This window comes from Salvelinus fontinalis, chromosome 32 (assembly GCF_029448725.1).
Source record: "Salvelinus fontinalis isolate EN_2023a chromosome 32, ASM2944872v1, whole genome shotgun sequence".
Lineage (NCBI taxonomy): Eukaryota > Metazoa > Chordata > Actinopteri > Salmoniformes > Salmonidae > Salvelinus > Salvelinus fontinalis.
In genome coordinates, this window is record NC_074696.1 from 25,998,686 (window position 1) to 26,025,675 (window position 26,990).

Below are 26,990 nucleotides of genomic sequence, written 5' to 3' on the forward strand. Positions count from 1 at the left end.
CAGCCTGCCATACCACACTGAAGTGAGATGGTTAAGCCGAGGCGCTGTGCTGAGGCATTTCTTTGATCTACGAGAGGAAATCGGACAGTTCATGGAGAAAAAAGGAAAACCGGTGTTGGAATTACAATCTCAGGAATGGCTACGGGACCTTGCATTCTTGGTTGATATTACTGAACACTTGAACAATCTGAACAAAATGTTGCAAGGCCGCAAAAAAGTTGTCACACAGTTTTCTGACAACATACATGCATTTAAGTTGAAGCTGACTTTGTGGGGGATGCAACTGGCAAATGGCAACCCTGCTCATTTCCCCTGTCTGAGAGATGTGTGTGTGACCAGACCTGATGCGGACATGAAACGGTACAAAGACAAAATTGCAGGACTACTGCGGGAGTTTGAGAAACGTTTTCAGGTATTTGGTGAACTTGAGACAGAATTTTCAGTTTTTCGCTCACCTTTCACAGTTAAAGCTTCTGATCTGCGAAATTCCGCTAGAGATAATTGATTTGCAGTGTGATGCAGATTTGAAGTGCAAATTTGCCTCTGTAGGTCTGGACAGATTTTATCAGTATCTACTACCAGGGTACCCCAAATTAACAGCCCTGGCTGCTAAAATTTTGTGCATGTTTGGGACAACCTACCTTTGTGAACAAATTTTCTCAGTGATGAATATCAATAAAACAAAAATGCGTTCAAGGCTCACAAACAAGCACTTAAATGACATTCTGAAAGTGACAGCTAGTCAGGACATGACACCTGGTGTTGATGCACTTGTACAGGCCAAAAGATGCCAAGTTTCAGGAACAAATACAAGTCCAGACTAGACTAACACCTTTAAAATGCTGCCTTAGATACTGTTTGCATTGAAAGAATACAGCTCTGTGAAGATGAATCCTTACTGTGGTGATTTAAAAAATGTGCACTTTAATGTTAGTCAGCAGCTTCAAAACAAAAGTTGTGTGATGGAATTCTACTGTTCATACAACTCCATAAATTTTCAGTATGTATTGTATGTGTATGTATGTTTCATGTATGAAGTTTACAGATTTACAGGACAGGCGAACACTTTCTTCATTACACATTTAAAATCACTCTCCTTAGTTTGTAAGGTGTACGCAGGGATTACATTTAGATTTTATATGCGTATGTGTAAGTGGTTTAAAAATTCCTTTCTTTAAAAGTCTCATTTAATTTTAAAGTGCATTACTATATTTTTCAGTACCAATTAAAGTTTTGTGCCTTTGTACAATCAGTGGGATCAGTTGCAATGCATATTTGTGAATGATAAAAGTAAATTGCACATTTGTCTAAGGAAATATGAGGTGTTTCATGAAATGTTTTGTAAAAGGATAGTTCATTAAATTTCAATATTTTCCTAATGTTCTTGTGCTTCTTTACACCAAAACAAAGGAAAGACATGATATTTTGGTTATTTATAGCAGAGTATGGTATAATTTTAATGGTCCGGCCCACTTGACATCTCCCTAGGCCGTATGTGGCCCACGATGCGAAATGAGTTTGACACCCCTGCTCTAGAGAGTTGAAAACAGCAGGTCTTGGACAGGTAGCACGTCCGGTGAACAGGTCAGGGTTCCATAGCCGCAGGCAGAACAGTTGAAACTGGAGCAGCAGCACGGCCAGGTGGACTGGGGACAGCAAGGAGTCATCATGCCAGGTAGTCCTGAGGCATGGTCCTAGGGCTCAGGTCCTCCGAGAGAGAGAAAGAAAGAAAGAAAGAGAGAATTAGAGAGAGCATACTTAAATTCACACAGGACACCGGATAAGACAGGAGAAGTACTCTAGATATAACAAACTGACCCTAGCCCCCCGACACATAAACTAATGCAGCATAAATACTGGAGGCTGAGACAGGAGGGGTCAGGAGACACTGTGGCCCCATCCGATGATACCCTCGGACAGGGCCAAACATGCAGGATATAACCCCACCCATTTTGCCAAAGCACAGCCCCCACACCACTAGAGGGATATCTTCAACCACCAACTTACCATCATGAGACAAGGCCGAGTATAGCCCACAAAGATCTCCGCCACGGCACAACCCAAGGGGGGGGGGGCGCCAACCCAGACAGGAAGATCACGTCAGTGACCTAACCCACTCAAGTGACACACCCCTCCTAGGGACGGCATGAAAGAGCACCAGTAAGCCAGTGACTCAGCCCCTGTAATAGGGTTAGAGGCAGAGAATCCCAGTGGAGAGAGGGGAACCGGCCAGGCAGAGACAGCAAGGGCGGTTCCTTGCTCCAGAGCCTTTCCGTTAACCTTCACACTCCTGGGCCAGACTACACTCAATCATATGACCCACTGAAGAGATGAGTCTTCAGTAAAGACTTAAAAGTTGAGACCGAGTCTGCGTCTCTCACATGGGTAGGCAGACCATTCCATAAAAATGGAGATCTATAGGAGAAAGCCCTGCCTCCAGCTGTTTGCTTAGAAATTCTAGGGACAATTAGGAGGCCTGCGTCTTGTGACCATAGCGTACGTGTAGGTATGTACGGCAAGACCAAATCGGAAAGATAGGTAGGAGCAAGCCCATGTAATGCTTTGTAGGTTAGCAGTAAAACCTTGAAATCAACCCTTGCCTTAACAGGAAGCCAGTGTAGGGAGGCTAGCACTGGAGTAATATGATCAAATTTTTTGGTTCTAGTTATTATTCTAGCTGCCATATTTAGCACTAACTGAAGTTTATTTAGTGCTTTATCCGGGTAGCCAGAAAGTAGAGCATGGCAGTACTCTGACCTAGAAGTAACATAAGCATGGATGAATTTTTCTGCATCCTTTTTGAACAGAAAGTTTCTGATTTTTGCAATGTTACGTAGATGGAAAAAAGCTGTCCTTGAAACAGTCTTGATATGTTCGTCAAAAGAGAGATCAAGGTCCAGAGTATTTTTTTATTTTATTTTACCGTTATTTTACCAGGTAAGTTGACTGAGAACACGTTCTCGTTTGCAGCAACGACCTGGGGAATAGTTACAGGGGAGAGGAGGGGGATGAATGAGCCAATTGTAAGCTGGGGATTATTAGGTGACCATGATGGTTTGAGGGCCAGATTGGGAATTTAGCCAGGACACCGGGGTTAACACCCCTACTCTTACGATAAGTGCCATGGGATCTTTAATGACCTCAGAGAGTCAGGACACCCGTTTAACGTCCCATCCGAAAGACGGCACCCTACACAGGGCAGTGTCCCCAATCACTGCCCTGGGGCATTGGGATATTTTTTAGACCAGAGGAAAGAGTGCCTCCTACTGGCCCTCCAACACCACTTCCAGCAGCATCTGGTCTCCCATCCAGGGACTGACCAGGACCAACCCTGCTTAGCTTCAGAAGCAAGAGCAAGAGTAACGCCGAGGTCCTTCACAGTTTTATTTGAAACGACTTTACAACCATCAAGATTAATTGTCAGATTCAACAGAAAATCTCTTTGTTTCTTGGGACCTAGAACAAGCATCTCTGTTTTGTCCATGTTTAAGAGTAGAAAGTTTTCAGCCTTCCACTTCCTTATGTCTGAAACACGGGTTTCTAGCGAGAGCAATTTTGGGGCTTCACCATGTTTCATTGAAATGTACAGCTGTGTGTCATCCGCATAACAGTGAAAGTTAACATTATGTTTTCGAATGACATCCCCAAGAGGTAAACTATATAGTGAAAACAAAAACGGAACCTTGAGGAACACCGAAATGTACAGTTGATTTGTCAGAGGACAAACCATTCACAGAGACAAACTGATATCTTTCTGACAGATAAGATCTAAACCAGGCCAGAACTTGTCCGTGTAGACCAATTTGGGTTTCCAATCTCTCCAAAAGAATGTGGTGATCGATGGTATCAAAGGCAGCACTAAGGTCTAGGAGCACGAGGACAGATGCAGAGCCTCGGTCTGACGCCAATAAAAGGTCATTTACCACCTTCACCACCCCTGTTTCACATCTGGACACTCTGCGACCATCACGGCCACGCAGGCAAAGGAGACCTCTGGGTCGCTTCAGAGACTTTGTTTGTTCCCTCGGGGACGAGGGACTTTGTGGTGGGAGGGCTGTGTAGCGACCCACACAGACAGTTGTGTGTTATGTGTTAGGCTATTAGTTGGTTGTGTTGTACTTACCAGTGTTCGCGGGGTCCAACATGCCAATCAACCTGCTATCTGCCAATCACGGGAATGCCTGGTATGTTCTGATGCCGGGCATCCTGGTGGAGGGGGGTTGGGCAGGGGGATGGAGCATTGGAAGTTAAGACCAGGTTTAGCCTTTGTTCTCTCTCTTACGTCTGGGCTTCACAAGAGAAGGTCACGGTTGGCTTGTGGTTATCTTTCATTTATTTGGCGTGGGCTACGGCCAAACAGTAGCCTGTGTAAAGTTGGTTTAATAAACCGTCCATTCGTAAACTCAATCGTCTGTCTGGACAATTGTTCCTTTATGATCCAGTCAGGTCATTACAATACTTATGTAAATAAGATATTTCTGTTTTTATTTTTAATAAATTAGCTTACTTTCTAAAACACTGTTTTCATTTTGTTTTTGTGGGGTATTGTGTGTAGATTGATGAGGATTTTATTTGATCCATTTTAGAATAAGGCTGTAACGTAACAAAATGTGGAGAAAGTCAAGGGATCAAAAGTTTAGTGTTTGGTCCCATATTCCTTGCACACAATGACTACATCAAGCCTGTGACTCTATAAACTTGTTGGATGCATTTTCTGTTTGTTTTGTCTGCACTTTCACCTCATAGTCATTGTATAATTTCAAAACCCGAAGAGTACTGAGCCAAAACAACAAAACATTTGTCACTCTCCCAATACTTTTGTAGCTCACTATATTTGCATTTGCGACTAATTATCGGTGTCCATATTCATGAAGGCTGAATTCATGAATATGAATATTCATGAGTGCTGATCTAGGATCAGGTCCCCCCTGTCCATGTAATCTTGTTCATGTTGATCCAAAATAAATAATTGATTCTAGAGCAGCACCTATTCTGTAACACTTTATTAATACATGCCCTGCTTCCCACTCTTTTCTCCTGAAGGGGGCAGTAAGAGTCTGTATGTTCTTCTTGGAAAGGTAGGTTGTCGCAGCCAGGATATACACTTGAGTCAAACTAATAGATATGGAGTAAAAATCCACCAGATCGATTGCTTCTATCTCTTTCCACCTGCCTTGCCATCAGCTAGGCTACTGTACCCCTGAGCCAGCTGGACTAGTGTGTAGTATGAGACTACAGAACTGAGGGAGAAAGGATGGAAGACTGTGTATTTCTTATCTATCACAGAAATTTTTGGGGGCTCCTGATGCATTTGTATAATTGATGGTCTGACAAGAATGTTTGCTGTGAGATTTAATTGGGAAGACTTTGAGTTAAAAAGCGGGCCCTGGTTTCCTGTCTCCACAGCTAACTGTCAGCCAGTCCAAGGATTCCACCGCCTTCCGCTGTGCTGTCACTTTGCTCTCTGTTTTCTCAATGTCACATTGGGTCTTGTTTGTCAACCTTCTTAAGATGTCTCCACGTCAATATGATTGCTCCACTGACAAGTCACTATGAGCATGGTTGAGGACTCTTTTTGTACGCTAGGCATGTTTTTCATCCATCTCCGAAGAGAAATGGAACTCAGCAGACAAGGAACGATATTTTGACTCGAACTGAAGCAGTGTTTTATTTGACTGCTTGTCAAAGTTGTGTGACTATATCCCTCTAAAACTCCAGCATTGTGTGTGGTGTACTAAAACACACTACCATGGTATTAGATATTCTCCTAGTCTTATTATACACTGTGTCCTGGGTGTGTGTTGTGTTGAAAGTGTATGGGGTAAGCTGAAGCACATAAACCTCTCTCTCTCTCTCTCTCTCTCTCTCTCTCTCTCTCTCTCTCTCTCTCTCTCTCTCTCTCTCTCTCTCTCTCTCTCTCTCTCTCTCTCTCTCTCTGTGTTGCGTGCAGTTCCTACCCAGTTCTTGATAAAATAAAGTTATTTTTGATAGCGGGGCCATGTAAAATGTAGAGAATAAGAGGGCTAGTGATAAATATTGAATATGGGTGCGTCTTGGAAGGCTTCTTGGAAGTAGTGCACTAGGGTGCTATTTGAGACAGAGCTAAGGAGATGGAAGCTCACAGGTATAATGGTGTTGCTCACTGCTTTTAGGCTACCTTAAGACTGCTGAGGAAATGTTTAGGAAAGTATTTGACGCTAGAACGGTTATATAGCCTAGTTTTTACAAATAGGCCCTACTTCATTTGAACAAAATTAAAGTTTTACAAAGGCAAGTCATTTGACAACACAATGACTGTTGCTGTTGTGGTTGCAATCCTAAATGTTCAGTTAGCTATAGAGTTGCCTATGGAGGTTACAAATTGGTGATTTTTGTGAGCGGCACTCGAGTGCTTTGTCCAAGGAGTTTACTCCTGCAAAGCCCACAAATAATAACTCAAATAGAACTGCATTAACCGTTGCAGTCCAAAGGGTTTCTGTAGTGAACCATGCCTAATGCCTTGCCTTTAGAACTGGTCTCTCTGTATTCTGTAATTACACCGTCCTTACTCACAGGAACTGGCATAAGCATAACTTGCCTGTGTCCCAAATGGCACCCTATTCCCTATATAGTGCACTACTTTTAACGAGAGCCCCATGTATGGGATGTACTCATAGCCCTTGTTATATTCACTCATTTCTCTCAGACTTGCATCCCCCACTTTGCAGGCTAATGCAGGTTAAGTGCTGGGCTGTCCTGCGGTCATCATGACAGAATAAGGAGATTGGGTTTACTGTACATCAACTAGTGGGACGTCAACGGATGTATTTTAAATAGCCAGTGTAAAAATGAGCTGTTGCTCTTGATAATGAGCGGTTGAGCAATGTAGTTGTTGCTGTTTATTCCCTCTGTAAAGTGTATGGAGACTCTGTGACGATGCACTTTAAATCAAATGTGACTTGACCCGTTCATAATGGCATAGGGTGGTCAAGTGGTCTAATTCGCTGCCTCCAGATCTCATATACCGCTGCAGTATGGCTTTGAATACGGCCTACTGCTATTTCAGCACTCTCTCCTCTCGCTCTACCTCCTTACCCGTCCTATCCTATAAACAAGCACAGAAAATAATAATAACTGACTAACTTGTTCATATGTGTTGCAGGGCCGAGGTGGGAACTATCTTTGCTCTGAGCTGGCTCATCAAATGGTACGGCCACGTCCTTTCTGAGTTCCGTCATGTTCTCAGGCCATTTGACTTCTTCCTGGCTTCACACCCACTCATGGCCGTCTACTTCGCTGCCGTGGTAAGAACCAATATTTAAGCTGTGACCTCTCTGTTTATAGAATAGAGTCATGTGGAATAAAATACTAGAATAGAATGGATAGGTTATTGTCCATTTTGTAAGGAATAGAAATGTGTCTTGTGCCTTACTCTGTACCTAAATCCTTGTTTTCAGAGCATCTCTCTCTCATCTGCTTCCATGTTGTCTGCTGGACATAATTATTTTTGGGGGGCAGTATGTATTTTCTATAAGTGAGCGACAGTCATTTGGGCATTTTACAATCTGAAGTGAATTTAGAGATGCGTTCTTATTTGTGGGACAGTAGTTGCTAATGAACAACAAAACACTCATTAGTCTGCACATTCCACTAAGCGCTTATTAGATGGTATTGGGGAAACGATATCTCGCCAAACTTCAAACGTGTGTTTCTCGCTCGGCCCTTTGTAAATGGAGTTGTTTTGTGACTACTTGTCAGCAGTAACGGAAAACAAAACAAAAAGTTTTTTAAAAAGGCAAGGATTTCTCTTTTCTTACGTGCACAACACACACACACACACACACACACACACACACACACACACACACACACACACACACACACACACACACACACACACACACACACACACACACACACACACACACACACACACACACAGAGGAATCCAGGGCACTTTGTTGTAGCTAGACCAGTTAATTAAACAACTCTAATGAACTCACCAGAGGTTTGGTGTGGAGTACTGGCTGTGTTTGTGCTAGATTGCTTTAAATGGCCCCTTTCTTCTACTTCCATAAGCCTATCCCCTGCTAGATACTGGAGCTGCACACAAACCAAAGGGGGCCGAGGCCTTTTGAAGTCGGGATAACAAGGCAGTCAGGAAATGTAGTTCATCCTGCCTCTTATGTTACTAGACACAGGGAGGCTTAACCCTTTCAGTCTGCGCCGTGCCAAAACCCTGTACCGTTACTCACATGGCCTAAACCCTGTACCGTTACTCACCGGGCTAAAACCCTGTACCATTACTCACCGGCCTAAACCCTGTACCGTTACTCACCGGGCCTAAACCCTGTACCATTACTCACCAGGCTAAAACCCTGTACCATTATTCACCGGGCTAAAACCCTGTACCGTTACTCACCGGGCCTAAACCCTGTACCGTTACTCACCGGGCTAAAACCCTGTACCATTACTCACCGGGCTAAAACCCTGTACCGTTACTCACCGGGCTAAAACCCTGTACCATTACTCACCGGGCCTAAACCCTGTACCGTTACTCACCGGGCTAAAACCCTGTACCGTTACTCACCAGGCTAAAACCCTGTACCATTACTCACCGGGCCTAAACCCTGTACCGTTACTCACCCGTCTAAAACCCTGTACCGTTACTCACCCGTCTAAAACCCTGTACCGTTACTCACCGGGCCTAAACCCTGTACCGTTACTCACCGGGCTAAAACCCTGTACCATTACTCACCGGCCTAAACCCTGTACCGTTACTCACCGGGCCTAAACCCTGTACCATTACTCACCAGGCTAAAACCCTGTACCATTACTCACCGGGCCTAAACCCTGTACCGTTACTCACCGGGCCTAAACCCTGTACCATTACTCACCAGGCTAAAACCCTGTACCATTGCTCACCGGGCTAAAACCCTGTACCGTTACTCACCGGGCCTAAACCTTGTACCGTTACTCACCGGGCTAAAACCCTGTACCATTACTCACCGGGCTAAAACCCTGTACCGTTACTCACCGGGCTAAAACCCTGTACCATTACTCATCGGGATAAAACCCTGTACCGTTACTCACCGGGCCTAAACCCTGTACCGTTACTCACCGGGCTAAAACCCTGTACCGTTACTCACCGGGCCTAAACCCTGTACCGTTACTCACCGGGCTAAAACCCTGTACCGTTACTCACCGGGCTTAAACCCTGTACCATTACTCACCGGGCTATAACCCTGTACCATTACTCACCGGGCCTAAACCCTGTACCGTTACTCACCGGGCTAAAACCCTGTACCGTTACTCACCGGGCTAAAACCCTGTACCGTTACTCACCGGGCCTAAACCCTGAACAATTACTCACCGCACATCTCCTGGAACAGAAAAGAGTCTGGGGTATGAGTCTGCTGAGGTAGATGGTAGATTTACATTTTAGTAATTTGGCAGACGCTCTTATCCAGAGTGACTTACAATTAGTGCACTCATCTTAAGATAGTTAGTTCAGACAACCAGTACTTATAAGCAAAGTCAGTGCTAGTAGGAAGAGTGCATTTAAAAAATATATATAATTGGTATGTTGGTCTACTATGTATGTCGATTTGAAACATCTTAACTAAGGATATATATATTTTTTTAGGGCTACATCAGCTTTAATATTGCAGATAGATTGTACCTTCCATCAATTTAATTGACTGCATCACTTCCAATCTCCAATATATATTTTTTGCAAATATATACAGTACCAGTCAAAATATTGTACTTATTTCAGGGTTTTTCTTTATTTTTACTATTTTCTACATTGTAGAATAATAGTGAAGATATCAAAACTATGAAATAACACATGGAATCATGTAGTAACCATAAACCTATTAAACAAATTAAAATATATTTGAGATTTTTCAAAGTAGCCACCCTTTGCCTCGATGACTGCTTTGCACACTCATGGCATTCTCTCAACCAGCTTCATGAGGTAGTCACCTGGAATGCATTTCAATTAACAGGTGTGACTTGTTAAAAGTTAATTTGTATAATTTCTTTCCTTCTTAATGTGTTTCAACCAATCAGTTGTATTGTGACAAGTTAGGGGTGGAATACAGAAGATAGCCCTATTTGGTAAAAGAACAAGTCCCTATTATGGCAAGAACAACTCGAATAAGCAAAGAGAAACGACAGTCCGTTACTTTAAGACATGAAGGTCAGTCAATCCGGAAGATTTCTTCAAGTGCAGTCGCAAAAATGATCAAGCACCATGATGAAACTGGCTCTCATGAGGACTGCCACAGGAAAGGAAGACCCAGCTTCACGGAGTTCAAGTAACAGACGCATCTCAAAATCAACTGTTTAGAAGAGACTGCGTGGATCACGCCTTCATAGTCGAAACCGTTACTAAAGGACATCTAATAATAAGAAGAGACTTGCTTGGGCCAAGAAACACGAGCAATGAACATTAGACCGGTGGAAATCTGATCTTTGGTCTGGTGAGTCCAAATTTGAGATTTTTGGTTCTAACCGCCTTGTTTTTGTGAGATGCGAAGTAGGTGAACAGATTATCTCTGCAAGTGTTGTTTCCACCGTGAAGCATGGAGGAGGAAGTATGATGGTGTGGGGGTGCTTTGCTGGTGACACTGTCTGTGATTTATTTAGAATTCAAAAGGCACACTTAACCAACATGGCTACCACAGCATTCTGCAGCGATACGCCATCCCATCTGGTTTGCGCTTATTGGCACTATCATTTGTTTTTCAACAGGACAATGACCCAACACACCTCCAGGCTGTGTAAGGGCTATTTGACCAAGAAGGAGAGTGATGTAGTGCTGCGTCAGATGACCTGGCCTCCACAATCACCCGACCTCAACCCAATTGAGATGGTTTGGGATGAGTTGGACCCCAGAGCGAAGGAAAAGCAGCCAACAAGTGCACAGCATATGTGGGAACTTCTTCAAGGCTGTTGAAAAAGCAGTTGAAGCTGGTTGAGAGAATGCCAAGAGTGTTTAAAGCTGTGATCAATTCAAAGGGTGGCTTACTTTGAAGAATCTCAAATATATTTTGATTTGTTCAACACTTTTTTTGGTTACTACATAATTCGATATATGTTATTTCATAGTTTTGATGGCTTCACTATTATTCTACAAGGTAGAAAATAGTAAAAATAAAGAAAAACTCTTGAATTAGTCGGTGTGTTCAAACTTTTGACTGGTACTGTACATGCATGCATACAGTTGAAATCGGAAGTTTACATACACTGAGGTTGGAGTCATCAACCACTACACTAATTTCTTGTTAACAAACTATAGTTTAGGGCCTCCCGGGTGGCGCAGTGGTCTAGGGCACTGCATCGCAGTGCTAACTGCGCCACCAGAGTCTCTGGGTTCGCGCCCAGGCTCTGTCGCAGCCGGCCGCGACCGGGAGGTCCGTGGGGCGACGCACAATTGGCATAGCATCGTCCGGGGTAGGGAGGGTTTGGCCGGTAGGGATATCCTTGTCTCATCGCGCTCCAGCGACTCCTGTGGCGGGCCGGGTGCAGTGCCGCCAGCCAAGGGGGCCAGGTACACGGTGTTTCCTCCGACACATTGGTGCGGCTGGCTTCCGGGTTGGAGGCGCGCTGTGTTAAGAAGCAGTACGGCTAGTTGGGTTGTGCTTCGGAGGACGCATGGCTTTCGACCTTCGTCTCTCGCGAGCCCGTACGGGAGTTGTAGCGATGAGACAAGGTAGTAATTACTAGCGATTGGATACCACGAAAATTGGGGAGAAAATGGGATAAAAAAATAATAATAATAATAAAAAATAATAAAAAAAACTATCGTTTTGGCAAGTCGGTTAGGAGATGTACTTTGTGCATGACACAAGTCATTTTCCAACAATTGTTTAAGGCTACAAGAAACGTTTGACCCAAGTTAAACAATTTAAAGGCAACACTACCAAATACTAGTTGAGTGTATGTAAACTTCTGACCCACTGGGAATGTGATGAAAGAAATAAAAGCTGAAAGAAATAATTCTCTCTACTATTATTCTGACATTTCACATTCTGAAAATAAAGTGGTGATCCTAACTGACCTAAGACAGGGAATTTTTACTGGGATTAAATGTCAGGAATTGTGAAAAACTGAGTTTAAATGTATTTGGCTAAGGTGTATGTAAACTTCTGTACATACATACATACATACATACATAGATACGTACGTACATACATACATGCATGCATGCATACATACATACATACATACATACATACATACATACATACATACATACATACATACATACATACATACATACATACATACATACATGCATACATACATGCATACATACATGCATACATACATACAGTTGAAGTCGGAAGTTTACATACACGTAGGTTGGAGTCATTAAAACTTGTTTTTCAACCACTCCACACATTTCTTATTAACGAACTATAGTTTTGCCAAGTAGGTTAGGACATCTACTTTGTGCATGACACAATTAAGTTTTCCAACAATTGTTCACAGACAGATTATTTCACTTATAACTCACTGTATCACAATTTCAGTGGGTCAGAAGTTAAAATACACCAAGTTGACTGTGCCTTTAAACAGCTTGGAAAATGAGTCTATTGGAGGTGTACCTGTGGATGTATTTCAAGGCCTACCTTCAAACTCAGTGCCTCTTTGCTTAACATCATGGGAAAATCAAAAGAAATCAGCCAAGACCTCAGAAAAAAAATGGTAGACCTCCACAAGTCTGGTTCATCCTTGGGAGCAATTTCCAAACGCCTGAAGGTACCACATGCATCTAATCAAACAATAGTACGCAAGTATAAACACCATGGGACCATGCAGCCGTCATACCACTCAGGAAGGAGACGCGTTCTGTCTCCTAGAGATGAATGTATTTTGTTGCGAAAAGTGCAAATCGATCCCAGAACAACAGCAAAGGACCTTGTGAAGATGCTGGAGGAAACAGGTACAAAAGTATCTATATCCACAGTACAATGCGTTCTATATCGACATAACCTGAAAGGCCGCTCAGTAAGGAAGAAGCCACTGTTAAAAAAACGCCATAAAAAAGCCAGACTACGCTTTGCAACTGCACATGGGGACAAAGTTGGTACTTTTTGGAAAAATGTCCTCTGGTCTGATGAAACAAAAATAGAACTGTTTGGCCATAATGACCATTGTTATGTTTGGAGAAAAAAGGGGGAGGCTTGCATCATCATGTTGTGGGGGTGCCTTTCTGCAGGAGGGACTGGTGCACTTCACAAAATAGATAGCATCATGAGGAGGAAAATTATGTGGATATATTGAAGCAACATCTCATGACATCAGTCAGGAAGTTAAAGCTTAGTCTCAAATTGGTCTTCCAAATGGACAATGACCCCAAGCATACTTCCAAAGTTGTGGCAAAATGGTTTAAGGACAACAAAGTCAAGGTATTGGAGTGGCCATCACAAAGCCCTGACCTCAATCCTATAGAACATTTGTGGGTAGAACTGAAAAAGCATGTGCGAGCAAGGAGGCCTACAAACCTGACTCAGTTACACCAGCTCTGTCAGGAGGAATGGGCCAAAATTCACCCAACTTATTGTGGGAAGCTTGTGGAAGGCTACCCGAAACGTTTGACCCAAGTTAAACAATTTAAATGCAATACTACCAAATACTAATTGAGTATATGTGAGCCTCTGACCCACTGGGAATGTCATGAAATAAATAAAAGCTGAATTAAATAATTCTCTCTACTATTATTCTGACATTTCACATTCTTAACATAAAGTGGTGATCCTAACTGACCTAAGACAGGGAGTTTTTACTAGGATTAAATGTCAGGAATTGTAAAAAACTGAGTTTAAATGTATTTGGCTAACTTCCGACTTCAACTGTACATACATACATACATACATACATACATACATGCATACATGCATACATGCATACATGCATACATGCATACATACATACAGACAGACAGACATACATACATACATACATACATACATACATACATATATGTACACATCTATTTTTAAAAATATATTTACATTTTTTTACCTTCTAGCCCGACGACCCCTCCCCTAATTTGAGTAAACCAGTGAACAACAACGCTTAGGCTTCAACTTCCAGCGTATACATACCATATACATTTTACGGGCACAGTCTATTTTACAATAGTTGTATTTTGTTTGTTTTTACTCCTGCCCTTCCTCTAGCCTCAACCTCTCACATCTTTTTCTTTCACTAACGTTCTGAACCTATATACGTTTTACGGACACAGTAGCTTTTACATTAGTATCTTGCTATTAGTTGTTATTATTCACAACGTTCAGCTCCATTCAACCCCTCCCATCTATCTCTTAACACCATCCATATCGGATTTCTATTTGCTATATATTTTTCAACTGTGCTGTGATGTTTCACAAAAGTTCTGATCCTTTCTATTTTCATAATTTCTTCAGATTGTATATAATTCTTGCTAAAAGTATTATTAGATTATTGATAAATTGACTATGACTTTTCAGATCATCCAGCAGTGCTATTTGCAGAGATCCGGTTAAATGCTCCAGGTAAATCTTGCAATTCTTCAGCCATTCCTGGACCTTTGACCAAAAACAAACCACATATGGACAGTACCAAAACAAATGATCTAAACATTCTGTCTCTTCGCAGCAAAATCCGCAGGTCTTCAACAGTTAGAAAAAGAGTGTAGCTAGACAAACTGTAACTACTGAATGGTTGAATGGGACAAAGCTAATATAATAACCTGCTAATATTCGGTATTGATTATAGATCGTCCTGCACAGGGAGAAAGAGGTGAAGCAAACCGAGTGTAACATGGCCATGGTGTACCACATCCTGTCCCAGATCCCCCAGGACCTGCCCTACGAGGAGCTCATCACACAGGCCCACTGCCTCTTCACCCTCTACCCTCCCTCCCTGTTGGCCAAGCGAGCTGCTCTGCAGTCTCACAAGAGGTGAGTGGGTCAGGGTCTCCCTGCATAATTTACCATACAATTTACCTTTGGGGGGGGGGGGGACTGTGCTTCAACTAAATCCAGTGTTGTGACTACTGTTGCCAGGAGGACTTGTGAGCTAAAGAATAGCGGCTGCTATTACATCAGAACATGAGGAGATGTGGACCATGCCAGTCACATAATACAGGAGGAGGAGATATTACAAGGTAGAGGACGTAACACAGTTAGATTGGGCTTGCAGACAGTGGTAACATTATCTGCAGTGTAGCCACAGCAGGGGGTTCCAGCCATCCTGCAGACTCTTGGATGTCTGTCTTTTGCAAAGGACGGGTGTTTTACTATGCAGGCCATGGATCCTCTAGACCCCTCAAACTCAACTCTGGACCCTGAAGGCAGTTCCACTGCTTTTTTCATTGTTCCCCTCTTATCAGGGACTGATTTAGACCTGAGGCACCAGGGCAGGTGGGTGCAATTAATTATCAGGTAGAACAGAAAACCAGCAGTGCTCCGGACCTTGTAGGGTAAGACTTGAATACCCCTCCCGTAAACTACAATGCTCAATATTTGAATAAAATGTATAATCAGCTTCAAGTCTGAACTGGCCTGAAACAGAGAATGTGAGGAGAGATAGTCCTCTGTGTAGTATTAGCAGTAGATCCAACTTTGTTCAGACAGAGCAGAGGTAGCGCAGAGGTAGCGCAGAGGTGGAGGACTCTTGTGGTCCTTTGGGATTTGTTTTTCCACATGTCCAGCAGGTGGGGCTGTTGAGCAGCAAGTCCCCCAGCCCACACAACAGAGCAGCTCCCTAGTATGCTGGAGCTGATCCTCTTCCTCCTTAGTGTCTATTGTGATGTGGCTGACGTTCAGTCCTGCCTGTCTGCATCTCAGCCCTTTGTATGTAAACGGTATCTGTCAGTCTACGAGATCTGCTAGGCTCACATTTATGATGCTATCAACACCAGTGGGAGGTTTTGAATACCTTTCCCACAAGAGCAATGTTGTTCTCCCTCTATTCATGTCTCCCTCCTGAGCAGAAATGCCATCTAAATCGGACAGAAATCTGGTTCATTTTAGATCTTACAGCATTTCTGATTCTCTCGCTGTCTTGTCAGAAAAGGTTGTCTAGAGAGATGGGGTGGTTAGTACGGTGGCCCTGGGTTTGGGGTGTCTTCTCCTCTTTTTAATGTCACACTCGTCACATCACGGCAAGAGAGATTTTATTTAAAAAAAATTGGAGGCCCCTTGTGCTATCTAATAAATAAGCCTCATCCCTAGGTAATTATGGGCTGTTTGATTTTGCATGCGGATTCCCCCCCTCTCCACCCCCCCGCTTTTAAGCATCTGTGGCCCCCGAGGAAAGACGGGCAGGGGGGGAGGGGGGGGGCTCCGTGTCACGTGGTACATACCCTACTGTATTGTTCTGAAGACAGAGATGAGATGAGCAGGCCTCACTGCACTCCAACCCCTGGCTTCTGGCTCTATTTGTCTGGCTGACCTTAGACTGGGCTGCAACGGGAAAAATGTAGCAATGTAGAGGTTTCCCTCAAGAGGCGATGGAGGTGAGGGTGACCCCCAAATGTTCTTCACAAAGGATGCACCCCCCCCCCCCCCCATACACATACTGTAGGCTCTTTTCCCCCAATCTGCTCATAGTTGCAGGCCTATGTGCTTTGGATGAGATTTAAAATACATGTCAGATCTTTTACAGGTTTTCTTTTTAATATCAGCTTCTTTTCAGGCCTTTTCAGTGATTTTCTTCGGATTAAGAAACATTGTGATATATCACAATCAAATCAAATCAACAGAGTGAAACCCTTTAAAAACAGAATATACCACTTCCTTACTGCAGAAGCCGCCACCTGTAACCCAACCAGTGCATCAGCTCCTCCAGCAGCGGTTGGTTGGCTGGTTGGGGAGCCTACTGGGTTTGGTGTGTGAGGTGGCTGGCCCAGCAGGACTGTGTTGTAGCCGGCTGGGCCTCCACTGAGGCTGAGGTGGGGGACTGTGATATCACCTCAGGCACATCTTTGAGCTCTGAGCCAGGCGGTGGGGGGTTTGAGGGGGTTGGAGTGGGGGCCGGCTCGGTGGCGGTTTCTGCGCAGCGACAGCGAGCATGCTGGGAAGCACAGAGGCGTTGGAAACGGATTAGCCAGTTAGACCTTGTGCACAATCACCTCTGAAAGTGCTCCCTCAAACGAGAAATGAACAAATGCCTCTGCACTCATTTTTCCTTCCTCTCTCATATTCAGTATAAAAACAGTAGCTTCATACGCAAAGGCAACGTATGATGGTGAACAAGTCAGTGTGTAAACCTCTTTAAGGTTTAATTTTTCTCATCCATTTTTACCTCTCTGGCTGATATACATGCCCCTTTCAAGCGACTCAGAGTCAAAAACCGAACCAATCCATGGCACTCTCCTGTACTCAGACTTCTTGATAAGAAATCAAGCCTGGGCCAAGACAATTATTAGCTGATTGGCAGATTTTTCGGCAATTGGGAAATTGGTGCATTGCCTCGGTTAAACAGGCCAAATCAAACGACTTCCTTTGCGCTATGACAGACTGTTAGTGATCATTCTAAATTCTGTAAAATCGTTAATTCACTGAAGTGGGATTAATTCCTCTACATCCCTGCCTATGCAAGTCGTTTTGGACTCCTGCATCATTGCTGAAAAAGTTCAGATTTGTGATTATTTTAATCTGCGTTTTATCTGATTTCCTATTTGAAAGAAGACAGCTAAGGTAACTGAGCTAAACGACTACCGCCCCGTAGCACTCACTTCCGTCATCATGAAGTGCTTTGAGAGACTAGTCAAGGACCATATCACCTCCACCCTACCTGACACCCTAGACCCACTCCAATTTGCTTACCTCCCCAATAGGTCCACAGACGACGCAATCGCAACCAAACTGCCCTAACCCATCTGGACAAGAGTACCTGGACTTCCTGACGGGCCGCCCTCAGGTGGTGAGGGTAGGTAACAACATCTCCACTCCGCTGATCCTCAACACTGGGGCCCCACAAGGGTGCGTTCTCAGCCCTCTCCTGTACTCCCTGTTCACCCACGACTGCGTGGCCATGCACACCTCCAACTCAATCATCAAGTTTAGACAACACTACAGTGGTAGGCTTGATTACCAACAACGACGAGACGGTCTACAGGGAGGAGGTGAGGGTCCTCGGAGTGTGGTGTCAGGAAAATAACCTCACACTCAACGTCAACAAAACAAAGGAGATGATCGTGGATTCAGGAAACAGCAGAGGGAGCACCCCCCTATCCACATCGACGGGACAGTAGTGGAGAGGGTAGTAAGTTTTTAAGTTCCTCGGCGTACACATCACGGACAAACTGAATTGGTCCACCCACACAGACAGCGTGGTGAAGAAGGCACAGCAGCGCCTCTTCAACCTCAAGAGGCTGAAGAAATTCGGCTTGTCACCAAAAGCACACAAACTTTTACAGATGCACAATCGAGAGCATCCTGTCGGGCTGTATCACCGCCTGGTACGGCAACTGCTCCGCCCACAACCGTAAGGCTCTCCAGAGGGTAGTGAGGTCTGCACAACACATCACCGGGGGCAAACTACCTGCCCTCCAGGACACCTACAACACCAGATGTCAAAGGAAGGCCATAATGATCATCAAGGACAACAACCACCCGAGCCACTGCCTGTTCACCCCGCTATCATCCAGAAGGCGAGGTCAGTACAGGTGCATCAAAGCAGGGACCGAGAGACTGAAAAACAGCTTCTATATCAAGGCCATCAGACTGTTAAACAGCCACCACTAACATTGAGTGGCTGCTGCCAACATACTGACTCAACTCCAGCCACTTTAACAATGTAAAAATTGATGAAAAAATTTATCACCAGCCATTTTAGACAATGCAACTTCATATAATGTTTACATACCCTACATTACTCATCTCATATGTATTTACTGTACTCTATACCATCTTCTGCATCTTGCCATCTTGATGTAATACATGTATTACTAGCCACTTTAAACAATGCCACTTTTATATGTTTACATAACCTACATTACTCATCTCATATGTATATAGTGTACTCTATACCATCCACTGCATCTTGCCTATGCCGTTCTGTACTATCACTAATTCATATATCTTTATGTACATATTCTTCATTCCTTTACACTTGTGTGTGTGTATATGGTAGTTGTTGTGAAATTGTTAGGTTAGATTACTCGTTGGTTATTACTGCATTGTCGGAACTAGAAGCACAAGCATTTCGCTACACTCGCATTAACATCTGCTAACCATGTGTATGTGACAAATAAAATTAGATTTGATTTGATTTGGATGATAAGTCAACCTCATGTGACTTGGGAAATGGTAGTCAGTTTTTTAAAATATTTTTGGCAAACTTAAGTTCTTGCTGCCTTGTTAGCTATTGACACCAATAAGTCATTAGGGGCTGACAATATGGATCCGTCTTTGCTTAAGTATGCTGCACTCCTCATAGCTGGCTCAGTAACACAAATGTTTTATTTAACTTTAGTATCAGGAAATATTCCAAAAGTGTGGAAGAGGGGATAGTAGTGATCTTGATAATAATCTATCCATTTCCAGGCTCCCTTGCTAAAATACTAGAATCATTGGCCAACAAACGGCTACGTTATTATCTATCTGTAAATGGTAATCTTAATGTCAATCAATCCTAGAGGTCGATCCTAGAGGTCGACCGATTAATCGGCATGGCCTATTATTTAGGGCCAATTTCAAGTTTTCATAACAATCGGTAATCTGCATTTTTGGACTCCGCTTATGGCCGATTACATTGCATTCCACGAGGAATCTGCGTGGCAGTGTCACGGCAGCCTTCCCTCTCTTCACTAAAAGAGGGGGTGAAACAGGGATCGGACCAACACGCAGCGTAGCCAGTGCTTAACATGTTTAATTACAATAAACGTGAACACTTAACAAATAACAAAATAACAAACCGTGAAAAACCGAGACAGTCCTATCTGGTGCAGACCACAAACACAGAGACAGGAAACAACCACCCGCAATCCCCAACACAAAACAAGCCACCTATATATGATTCTCAATCAGGGACAACGATTGACAGCTGTCTCTGATTGAGAACCATATTAGGCTGGACACAGAAACAGACAAACTAGACACACAACATAGAATTCCCACCCAGCTCACGTCCTGACCAACACTAAACAAGCAAAACACTTAAGAACTATGGTCAGGACGTGACAGGCAGGCTGACCACCTGTTACGCGAGTGCAGCAAGGAGCCAAGGTAAGTTGCTAGCTAGCATTAAACTTATCTTATAAAAAACAATCAGTCTTCACATAATCACTAGTTAACTACGCATGGTTGATGATATTACTAGGTTAACTAGCTTGTCCTGCGTTGCATATAATCAATGTGGTGCCTGTTAATTTATCATCGAATCACAGCCTACTTTACCAAACGGGGGATGATTTAACAAAAGCACATTTACGAAAAAAGCACAACCGTTGCACGAATGTACCTAACCATAAACATCAATGCCTTTCTTAAAATCAATACACAGAAGTATATATTTTTTTAAACCTGCATATTTAGTTAAAATAAATGAATGTTAGCAGGCAATATTAACTGGGGAAATTGTGTCACTTCTCTTGTGTTCATTGCACACAGAGTCAGGGTATATGCAAGAGTTTGGGCCGCCTGGCTCGTTGCAAACTAATTTGTCAGAATTTTACATAATTATGACATAACATTGAAGGTTGTGCAATGTAACAGCAATATTTAGACTTAGGGTTGCCACTCGTTCAATGAAATACGGCACGGTTCTGTATTTCACTGAAAAAATAAACGCTTTGTTTTCGAAATGATAGTTTCGGGATTTGACCATATTAATGACCAAAGGCTCGTATTTCTGTGTTTATTATATTATAATTAAGTCTATTATATTTTATAGAGCAGTGTGACTGAGTGGTGGTAGGCAGCAGGAGGCTCGTAAGCCTGTCAACTCCTGAGATTAGGCTGGCAATACTAAAGTGCCTATTAAAACATCCAATAGTCAAAGGTACAGTATATGAAATACAAATGGTATAGAGAGAAATAGTCGACGTGTCATAATTCCTATAATAACTACAACCTAAAACCTCTTACCTGGGAATATTGAAGAACTGGGAATATTGAACCACCAGCTTTCATATGTTCTTAGCAAGGAACTTAAACATGAGCTTTTTTACATATATTGCACTTTTACTTTCTTCTCCAACACTGTGTTTTTGCATTATTTAAACCAAATTGAGCATGTTTCATTTTTTATTTGAGACTAAATAGATTTTATTTATGTATTATATTAAATTAAAATAAAAGTGTTCATTGTTCATTCAGTATTGTTGTAATTGTCATTATTACAAATGTAAATATATATATATATACTGTATATATATATATAACAATTGGCCGATTAATCAGCATTGACTTTTTTTGGGTCCTTAGTCGGTATCGGCGTTGAAAAATCATAAACGGTCGACATCTAATCCAGATTAAGACCTAAACATAGCACCGCTATGGCTACCATGCTTGTTTTTAAATTATATTGCAAATCCCTTGGATTAGAGAAATAATTGTGATGCTTTGTTTGTAGACTTGTCAAAAGCTTTTGATACTGTAGATCATGTTCATCTTTTGAATAAGCTGTTCTTGATATGATTGGTACAAATCAAATCAAATCAAAGTTGATTTGTCACGCCGAATACAACAGGTGTAGACCTTACAGTGAAATTCTTACTTACAGGCTCTAACCAACAGTGAAAAAAGGTATTAGGTGAACAATAGGTAAGTAAAGAAATAAAAACAACAGTAAAAAGACAGTGAAAAATGTACAGATGCTTGCCGATGGTTTCATAATTATCTCAAAGACAGAACTCAGGTCATCAAGGTAGATGGGATCAAGTCTGAGTTCCTTGAGTTACGTAAAGGGGTGCCCCAAGGTTTGATACTCGGCCCACTACTTTTTACAATCGATATAGATAACATTGTTAATGCTGTAAAACAATTCTAATATTCATTTGTATGCAGATGATACTGTGTTGTGTTCTATTGCTCCATCGTTTGGCCAAGCCTTTTCATATTTGAAGTCTAATTTTATAACACTGTAGAGATCACTATTGGATCTAAAGTTACTGCTAAATTCAAACAAAACTAAATGCATGCTTTTTTCTAGGTCTCATAACCCAGATTTAAATGAATTTGTAATGACTAGTTTGAACGGTACACAGATTGAGTGAGTTCCATCCTACAAACATCTTGGTATCTGGCTTGATGACAAACAGTAATTTAAAAAACATGTCACTGAGCTGGTGAAGAAGTTGAAGATCAAGGTTGGTTTATTTTACAAAAACAAAGCATGTCTGACTTTTGTTAATAGTTAGGTAATTGTCCAGGCCACTTTTATGTCTATTTTAGATTTTGGGGACATTACCTATATGCATGCAGCAGCATGTACACTTAAACCACTAGATGCTATTTTCCATTGTACCCTTAGGTTTATTACTGGTGATGCTTATAGACCTCACTATTGTGTTTTTTATTAAAAAGTGGTTTGGGCCTCTGCAAAACACTTATGCAAAAACGTCCTATGTATCTATCATCATTAATAAAATGTAGACGTACAAATGACCAAACCCAGTCTCAGGCTTGGATAACACTGGAGGCCCCTTCGGTCTCCACAGAGTAGGGTAAAGCTGATTTTAGTTTTTTTGCACCCTTTATGTGGAACAACTTCCAGAGCTCTCTGAAATTGTACTGAACAAAAAAAAGGCAACATGCAACAATTTCAAAGATTTAACTGAGTTACAGTTCATATAAGAAAGTCAGTCAATTAAAAGAAACAAATTAGGACCTAATCTATGGATTTCACATGACTGGGAATACAGGTATGCATCTGTTGGTCACAGTTACCTTTAAAAAAGTAGGGGCGTGGATCATAAAACCAGTCAGTATCGGGTGTGACCACCCTTTGCCTCATGCAGCGTGACACATCTCCTTCACAAAGAGTTGATCAGGCTGTTGATTGTGGCCTGTGGAATGCTGTCCCACCCCTTCAATGGCTCTGCAAAGTTGCTGGATATTGGGGGGAACTAAAACATGCTGTCGTACACGTCAACCCAGAGCATCCCAAACATGCTGAATGGGTGTCATGTCTGGTGAGTATACAGGCCATGGAAGGACTGGGACATTTTCAGCTTGAAGGAATTGTGTACAGATCCTGGTGACATTGGGCCGTGCATTATCATGCTGAAACAGGAGGAGATGAATGGCACGATAATAGGCCTCAGGATCTCGTCGCGGAATCTGTGCATTCAAATTGCCATCAATAAAATGCAATTGTGTTCGTTGTCCGTAGCTTATGCCTGGTCATACCATAACCCCACCGCCACCATGGTGCACTCTGTTCACACCGTTGACATCAGCAAACCTCTCACCCACAGTACATCATACATGTGGTCTGTGGTTGTTAGTCTGGTTGGATGTACTGCTAAATTCTCTGCTGTGGCCTTTCATTGTCCCCAGCACAAGGTGCACCTGTGTAATGAGCTTCTTGATATGCCACACCTGTCAGGTGGATGGATTATCTTGGCAAAGGAGAAATGCTCACTAACGGGGATATCTTTCAGCTCATGAAACATGGGAACAACACTTTTACATTTTGCATTTATATTTTTCTTCAGTGTAGATGTTCTGGTCCCTCTTGGTCAGACCTCAATGTTGTTAAATGTCTTTTTTTTCATATGTTTTTTGATTTTGTATATTGCATGTGTTGATGTATTTATGCAGAGCTCATCTGTAAAATAGACCCTAGTCTCAGTATGACTTCCCTGTCAAAATAAAAGTAAAAAAATGAATATAAAAGAAAAAGGTTGTGACCTTGTGTGATACCACGCTTGCCGCTGATTGTGTCAATGTGTGTAGGTGTACCATACCTCATCACATTCCCCCCATCACTTCCCCTCTCCGTAGCCCATATCCTTCCACTGATGCTGCAGTCATCCCTCTGTCCGTATCCTTCCACCCCGCGCTGCAGTCATTCCTCTCCAGGAGTAAATGACATTGCTGACAAGGGGCCTTGAGTGACAGCTGGATACAAATGTCTGCCTGGAGGGCAGTGTAGCGACAAGCTCTCTGGCTAGTTGTTGCTTGCTTCTTATTGAAGGAAGTGCTGAGTCAGTCAGAAAGTCAGTGAGTCAGGGTTGGCCTGGGTTGATCTCACAACAGGTGACGTTGGGTAGAAAGAGTTGGTGACACCCAGGACAGGTTCTTATTCATTAGTGCACACACAACGTTTTGCCACAGAAAAGGAAAATTAGCATTTCTTATTAGACACTCCAGGTAGAATCCTCCCTGTTTCAGTCCGTTTTCTTCCATTTGGTGCCTAATGAATACAACCCATGAGAGCTAGGCTGAATGAGTGGTGGCTGTGGGGCTCTTGTATACGAGACATGACATTAACTCCGTACAGGAAGGTCATGTCTGCGTTGGTTTGACTTTGACCCAGTATAGAGTAACAGGTGACCTCGTCTCCCTCCTCTTGCCCAGTAGTAGGGCGATGCATGACATGAAATGCAAGTGAAAGTGTGACGAAGAGTGACTAACTGATACAGTGTATTTTAGATCTAGCTGCAGCATATTGACTCTGAGTTGTGGTCTCTAATGTAAGAGAGGGAGAGAGCAAGCAGGGGTGTAGTGTTGCGTCACGCTGCACGGCTGAGAGAGCAGCTCCCGGTGGTGACATGACAAACAGGCCGGGTCGGTGATGATGACTCAACCACACTGAACATCCTCTGCTTCTTCTAGGTCACGAGGATAGCTGCATGCTGAATCACCCGTATGACCTCTGTTGTGTCCTTACTTTACTTCAGACAAGGGAATAGTGTGCCATTTGGGACACATCCATGGTGTACTAATGACTACACAACTACTGTGGAACAGAACCACTGCCTACAGTACAGGTTAGACCAAGGTCACATACGGTGAATGACCAGCAGGCAGGCACGGGATGGAAGGGTCACAATGCTCATAGGAATCTTTTTATTTGTTTTGAAATCCTTGTAATGACCACATATTTCATTTCAAAGGTAAGACGCCAGCAAAGCCACCTGTACCTCGCAAAATATTTCTCAAATTCTCTCAAGGTTTAGAATGAGCTGCTTTGATCATGGTCATAATCTCACTATCCTGTCAGCTGTATTCAAAGACTGAGTGTCACTGTCATTGGCGAGGTCCTAGACCCTTTCAACAGGAGGAGAAACGAGAGGAGAGGACAGGCTAAGCCAGCCACCTACTGTACTGTACTATCACTGTCACATGGAGGCTGTGTTCCAAATCACACCCTATTCCCTATTTATTGCACCAATTATTATTTTTTTGTGATCAACATTTACATTTTTTTTCACATTATACAATACACATAACGCAGGATCACATTACAAATATTAACGTGCACTACTTTGACAAGGTAGCTCAAGTCAAAATTCGTTCATCTCATAGGGTGCCATTTGGGATGCTGTCGGAGAGAGGACTGAAGAAGGAGTGAGTGATAGAAGTCAGCCACTACTGTATGTACTGTAAACTACAGAAGGAGGTTCATCTGAGGAGCTGGGCCCTCTGGGGTGTTAAGCTGTTTAAAGTGAAAGTTTAAAAGTTAATTGTCTGCCGTTACCTGTCAGCTATTTTCAGCCTTGGCTCATTAGCAGACGATTCTAATGAGAGAGAGAGATGGGAGAATCAAAAAGTCGAACGAAAGACTTAAAGACATTGAGCCCCTCAGCGCACAAACGCAAGCTCGCTCGGAGTACCATTTTCCGAGAGGCGTTTTTCTGTCATTAAACATCCCGTTTTTCTTTTTACAACGTTCATAATCGGAGAGGAAATGCATTTGCATTTCGTGTTGCAGCGCAATGTTTACTATTACTTCCAGAGGGACGATAATGAAATGGAAGTGAATATTTTACGTTTTTTTAATGATGTTTTTCTTCAAACTGTTGAGGAGAAGAAGATGAAAAAAAGTGTGCCTTGTTGCCGTTGTCTTGCCCATAAGCGCTGGCTGTTGCTTCTGGTGTTGTGTTGCTATTGTAATTGAGAAAAAGCTGGGGTGCTCCACCTCCCCAGGCTGCTCCACCTCCCCAGCCAAATTAAAATAGTTTGAGGCCATAGGGCACTGCTCCCTCCCTCCCTCCCATATGGCGCATTTATTTTTCTTTTGTCACCCGTCTCTCTTCCTTCTGTCTTTCTTATTGACATTATTGACATTTCTTCCCTCTGTCGTTTACTATCTTTCACTGCAAGGCCACGAGACCTCCTCCCTCTTTATCCTTCCACTTTGACAGTGGTAAACAATGTGCAATTGCCTGTAGTAGGACAATTCATATTGTGAAGTGCCAACCCTATTTATTTTTCTACTGTCTGTTTCAGTATTCTTGTGAGCCGTAACCAACTCGGCCGATGAGTAACTGCTAACACCCTATCAGACAAAAACATTATCTCCTTCTGTCTCTCTCCAGCATCACCATCAACTGTTTCAAGGCCTTCCAGATGACCACTCAGCAGCAGCGGCCCGACTCGGTCCTCCGTCGGCATCTCCTTCGGAGCCCAGCCCAAGGCCGAGGGGGACCAGACTCCCAAATGGCCCTGCCCAGGGACACGCAGCCCAACCAAGCTGCCAACCAGCTCATCAAGATAGCCGTGTGGGCATCTCAGCCACCCTGGGGGCGGCCGCGCTGGCTGTGGCCCAGACCGCCCTGGACTGGGCTCCTGACTTCTTTATGCAGCTCTACTGATGGACTTACTGCAGCCCGCTATTAGGTAGCAGGGGGAGGGAGGGAGACGGGTCTACCTCTGTTAAGGAGCAGGAGGGAGGGAGATGAAAGGGAGGTGGGTGTGAGGAGGGGGGAGAGGAGAACTCCCACCGTTGAGGAGTAGGAGGATTGAGATGCTAGGGACGTAGGGAGGGAGAGCAGAGGGAGAGCGTAGCTAGTGCCAAATAGGTTGAGTCACTCACACATGCAAACCCTCAGCCTG

At 43.2% G+C, this 26,990-nt stretch overlaps 1 pseudogene; it reads left to right on the forward strand.

Moving 5' to 3' along the window:
• LOC129830577 (TBC1 domain family member 20-like) overlaps positions 1-26,749 on the forward strand; it is a 49,139-nt pseudogene extending 22,390 nt beyond the window's left edge.
• Positions 26,750-26,990: the final 241 nt, after the last annotated feature.